At 53.4% G+C, this 5,789-nt stretch overlaps 1 non-coding gene across 1 annotated transcript; it reads right to left on the reverse strand.

Moving 5' to 3' along the window:
• Nucleotides 1-633: 633 nt before the first annotated feature.
• On the reverse strand, nt 634-704 carry Trnad-auc. Its single transcript has one exon. It is a non-coding gene; the product is annotated as a tRNA-Asp (tRNA).
• Between the last annotated feature and the right edge of the window lie 5,085 nt (nt 705-5,789).

The following is a 5,789-nucleotide window of genomic DNA, read 5'->3' on the forward strand; positions in this document are numbered from 1 at the left end:
CAGTGCCAGGGGACCCTTGGCTGTCCCATCTGCTCAGAGGTCCATGCTAAGCACTCACAGCTGCCTGCTCAGCCTCTTGTCTTCATTAGCGCCCGGTTAGCAATGGCCTATGTTAATTAATTAGCTCTTGCCCTGCTGTTCAGGAGCGGTGCCAAATTCAGCTGGGGCCTCTCCTGGTCCCAGCTCTGACTATGAGCACCTCTGTCTGTCCTGATGCTCCAGCCAGTTACTCCTCATCACATCCCTCGTGTGTCATCTGGGACCAAGAAATCCGTCTCCCAAAGACCCAGCTGGTCTGGGTAGTGTCTCTGTCTTTCCAGCCTCAGTTTCTCTGATAGTGAAGTGAGGTGTATTATTTTTGCATGCTGTGATAAAGATACCTAACCCTGTGTGTGTGTGTGTGTGTGTGTGTGTGTGTGTGTGTGTGTGTGTGTGTGTGTCCAGACAAGCTCTCACTCGGTAGCCAGGCTGGTTTTGAACTCGCAGCACCCTCCTGACTCAGCTTCCAAGCGCTGAGATTATAGCATGCACCATCATGTCTGGCTCTGACACTCCAGCTTCGGTAAGAACAAAGATCTTGAGGTCTGGCATGTGGACCATGTAGGGCCCTACAAATGGCCTTTATTTTTGTTTTGGAGGTGCTGGGGTTTGAACCCAGGTCTCTTGTGTGATAAGCAAATGCTCTACCACTGAGCTACACCCCTAGCCCTACCAGAAGCTAAAAAGAGGAAAGATTCATTGTGACTCAGGGTTTCCTGGCAGGAGGGGATGGTGAGCAGAGCAGGTCACTTTGGGAAGGACGGGGTGGAGAAAGGAGATCCAGGAAACCGGCAGGCAAGTACAGCCCCAAGATTATGCCCCCAGCCCCTGCTTTCTCCACCTGTGCTCTACCTCATCCTTTTCAACAACTCTCAATAATACCGTCGTATTGTGAATCCGCCCACAGGCATGACATCATCTACAAAGCTCACACAAAAACAAAACAAACAACAACAACCAACCAAAACAAAACCTCATAATGTTTGAACTAACTTTACAGAGTTTGTTAGGCCACACTCACAGCTGTCCCGGGGAGCACGTTGGCCCATCAGCCACAGGTTGGAACCACCTGATTAGGCTAGCGTCCTTGTGACACACACACACACACACACACACAAGTGTCACAGGTGACTAGGAAATCTGTCATTCATCCCTTAGGTGGTTCTCAATCCAAGTCGACAAGACTGATCACCACAGAGAGAGACCTACTTCCTGTGAGGGAGAAGCTTGAAAATGGAGAGGGCCAGAGGAGGGATTCAAGAGAAGGGGTCCCAGAGAAGGCGGGGATTCTTGGCTTGGTTCTGATAAGCTCATTGGTTAGAGCAGAGGGTGCTAACCTGCAGTGACCAAGACCATGTGTCACCTGTGTGGTGACTAGGCCTCCTCATACCTAATCCGTATGCCTGTCCTGCGGGGCTCCATGTCAGGAGACTTTCACACTGCCCTAGGTTCCTGTGTGTCTGGAACCTGGCTGAGGTCAGCTCAACCCCATGGCTGACCTTATGGACAGACAAACTTTACTATGTCAAGATAAGGTGCCTGACAGGCCTGAATGCCGGGTAGCTGCTGGCCTGAGCCCCAGAGACTTAGCAAGAGGAAGCCATTCTTCCAGACCATCAGCAGCCATACTGCCCTATCCATTCTGTGTCTTGATTTCTGGTAAAGGTGAGGCAGGAGGATGCTATATGCTTAGGAGGTGATGGTTAGGAATAAGATCTATAGTTCTCACTTCCAGAAACACACCATCCTTGAGGAGCAGGCCCTGACCCCTCCAACCTATGCCATCTGGCTGTAGGAAAAAGAGACACCATGGTCTGTACTCAGGTTCCTGAGAAGGGGTGCCTGCCCCAACACAAGTTAAAAAAAAGCCCTCAGGGCTCCATGGGTGGTGGCGTCACAGCAGCAATCCGGACTCATGTCATAGATGGAGAAACAGGCTTGGGGGAATGTCTCCAGTAACTCTGGAGAAAGGGAGGCATCCTGAGCTGATGTTTCTCTACCACCACAGCAGGCCTGACCCCCAGAGATGAGCCTGGAAAGCCTGGGGAGGGTCACAGAGTGTCTGTGGGGGCCCAGCTAGTCAAATACGCATCTGTCCCTGTTCATGGGAGTATGGGACCAACAGTTAGATAGTGGAACAGCAAAAAGGGAGCTGTTGGGTCAGAACTAAGAGAATCTGGAGAAGGGATGATTTTGTTGCTAGGATTCTCAGTGTTGGCTCATCGGCGATGGCAGGAGCGTGGTACTAACAGCGGGAGCCTGGGTATGTGCATATGGGAGCTTTCTGTACTGTCTTTGCTGCAGATCTAGAACTAGTCTCAAAGAAAGCTTATTTTAAAATGATGACTTTATAGCAATGCCAAGCAGAGCCCAACCCAGTCTCTGCCCGGGGCAGTTCTTGCCCAGCTCAGGCAGTCTGTGACCATTGCCCCTGAGTCCTGTACCCCTCCTGTGGGAGCCACCAACCCCAGCTGGAAGTGCTCTGAAGTACTCTCCTTGTGGTGAGAGACCTGGTGGGTTTATTCCGTGTGTCTGTCTGCTGGATTCCTCGTCAGGTGGCTTCCATGCTGCTGCCCGCCCCTGTGAGTCTGGAACCCGGCTGAGGTCAGCCAGATTATGCCCAGACAGCAAAGCATGGCAGCGGCCTCACCTGAACTCAAGGTGAGGTCAAGGGCTTGAGGGTGGGCAACCTCACACCTGGCCATGTGAGTGTGGCTGTGCTGTGGACTCCAGACCTCACTGGCTCCATTCCATTTCTCAGCACAAAGCAGAGTGAGAGATGTCTGAAGACCAAACCTCCTCCCTGACTGAACCTCTGCCTGTCTTGTTACTCTTGGTGGGAGCATTCTGGATAGACCAGCCACCTCTCTAACTCTCTCACAGGTGTGGGTCGCCATGTGGGCAATGGGATCTCTCCAGTTATGCTGACCCAAGGAGAGGCCGGATAGGACCCCGTCTATGGCGGGGTTTTCCTTCACCAAGCCCTGTTAACATCTGGGAACTTGTCTGTTGGAAGTACAGGATGGGAGGGCGGCCATGCTGTTCTGCTCATGAAGTGCTATGACTCCATGTAGGCCTGCTGGAGTCTCACACAGCAAGAGACAACTGGACCCAGTGTTTGGGGCTCCAAGGATGCCGCAAAGGCTGGGGAGTGGGTGGCCAATGCACTGTCTCTCCTGCCGCGGAAGCCAGAGTCTGACCTAGTCCAGACACATCCACTCAGATCTCCTAAAGTTTGCAGCTCCTTGTGGGTTTTTGACAGCCCTGCCGGCAAGAACAGACCCTTTCACTAGAAAGGGAAAGCAGTCGATCGCCAGCATCCTTCCAGAATGAGAACCCACTGCTAGAGGGTTACGGTAAATCACCAACCCAACCGCCAGACCTGCCCAGCCACACCTCACTGGGTCGACTTTCCACGTTTGTTCCTGGGGCAGGGCTTGGGTCACCAGCCATACAGCAGGTCAGAGCACACCCTGCCTGGGTCTGGCTGCTGAGGTGGAACAGTGTCTAGGACAGGTCAGGAATGGGCAGAGAGCTCAGGTGCTGTAGGCAGTCTGTCCTGTGCTCTGTGCTCCGACTTCCTTCCCTCCGAGTGAACTTTCAGGAAGCCTTTGACTGTCTCAGTGGAATGGCAGACCTGCCTTGGGACTGAGGAACTCCTGGCTTGGAGCAAGAGTCAAGATGTCCCTAAAGAAACATAATGTCCCTGGGCACAGCACAGAGCTCAGCCCCCCCAGATGGCCAAGGGCATTGGCTAGAGGACAAGGGAAAACTGAGGCTGGGTGGTCCTAGACCTGCCCTAAGGGCCACTGGGAGAAGGTGGCACATCCTCTTCCTACTTCGGACTGGAGGGAGGGACTAGCTGTCATCAGAAATCCTGCTGGAGATTTTTCTACTTGCAAGAGTTGAGATGATTAAGGTGGTCATGGGGAGATGAAAACTCCAGTGGCACACAGGATGGAGAGGAAGTGGAGAGCCTCAAAGACCCCGCTAGGCTCTCGACGGGTGACTCAGACAGTGTCGATAGGCAGGACACGTGGAGAGGGCTAGCAACCAGCTCTGTTGCCAGGTGAGGTGTCCTAGGCACTGCAGCTCACCCCAGACCCCCACTTGTCAGGCCCTGGTTCTGGGCCTAAGGAAGGATGGCAGGAACTCTGGGCCGCGTCCTGGAGCTCAGAGTCCCAGCAGGAAGCTGTTGGTGAAGGGGTGGCACTCTGCGCCCGGGAAGGAAGGTATCTCCCCTCAGCTGGCCGCCGTCAGCCACTCCTTGGTGTCCTGTGTGTCAAGTATCTTCACAGGCTGCAGGGTGACCCAAGAGTCAGCCTCCTTCACAGACTAGACGTTTCCGTTTCCCTCATTATGTTCACTTTGGATATCTCTGTAAAAGCACACCTGTTCCTAAGGTAGGGCTCGGAGACAGCCACCCACACCAGAGTGAGAGCTACTGGGTGCGATACGCCCGCCTTGGCAGGGTGTGGCATTCGACCGGACAAGAGAGGAGGCTGTTTCTGCTGGGAACTCAGATCGTCATTCCAGCTACTCACTCCCTAGCCACCAGAAGAGGTAGGAAGCCTTGAAGTACCAGGCTTCTGAATGGCCCATCTCCATGGCAACACGTGGGCACAAAGGGCTGGGCTGGTGAGCAGGCAGTGGCTTCGCAAGGCTGGGAAGAGGAAGGGAAGCTGGTGATGGGGAGGGAGCATGGAGCACCGGGCTGTACTCCGGCACTGTCCTTGAGGGTGTAGCCTTACCCCACAGCCCGGGCTCGGAACCAGTCCGCACCAGGCACAGCACCCACCCATGGACAGGTGATGGCAGGGCTGGTACTCAGTACTCAGAGAGCTGCCCCCAAGTGAAGGAGCCTTTACCATCCACCACACCAGTGTCTATGCACATGTACCAGGACAGGGGCCATGAAGGCTACCTACTTGACCAGCGGTGAGGAGATGAGCCCCCCCCCCCCCCCCCCAACAGCATGCTGGTGCAGAAGTGGAGCCTAGAAAAAACCTGAGTTTGGTTCCCATCACACATCGGTCTCTGCTAGTACCTATGCATGTGTGGTATGCATATACACTCAGGTGCACACGTGTGCGTGCACACGCGTGTGCGCGCACACACACACACACACAAATTTTGAAAAAGAGAATTCTAAGGAAAAATCTCAAACAAGAGACCAATGTCGGGGAGAGGGTTGGATCTAGGAGTTAGAGGGTGGATATAATTTAAAACAAGCAAACATTGAAAGCATGCATGAAATTCTCAAGTGTTAATAAAATATTTTAAAAGAGAGAGACTAGAATTAACCAGACACAGGAAGAGCCACCTGTACAAAGGCACAGAGGCAGACAGCTGAGAACATCAGGATGGCTGGGAATGTGGGCGGCTCAAGGACGGAGCTAGTCCAGGGCGGGAATCCTCCTCTCCTTATGCCACCCTGGCTGTGCACACAGGGGACCTGGTGGCAATGACCCTCCTGTCACAGGTGAGGAGGCTCTAGCCCAGTCCTGGTTTCTAACCTTTGGCTTCACCTTTCTCCATGCCTCTCCCCTCAGGGCTCAAACCCTGTTCTCTGAGACTCCACAACACGGGAGACAACATTCCTGGTGCCATGTATCGGGGGAGTTCTGACCCCAGCTGCAGGATACAATGAGAACTGCCACCCTGAAGCCGATATTGAATTTCAGGTTGTTTGTTTGTTTGTTTGTTTGTTTGTTTGTTTGTTTGTTTTGAGACAAGGGTTTCTCTGTGTA

Source organism: Peromyscus leucopus, unplaced genomic scaffold (assembly GCF_004664715.2).
Source record: "Peromyscus leucopus breed LL Stock unplaced genomic scaffold, UCI_PerLeu_2.1 scaffold_1106, whole genome shotgun sequence".
NCBI classification, from domain to species: domain Eukaryota; kingdom Metazoa; phylum Chordata; class Mammalia; order Rodentia; family Cricetidae; genus Peromyscus; species Peromyscus leucopus.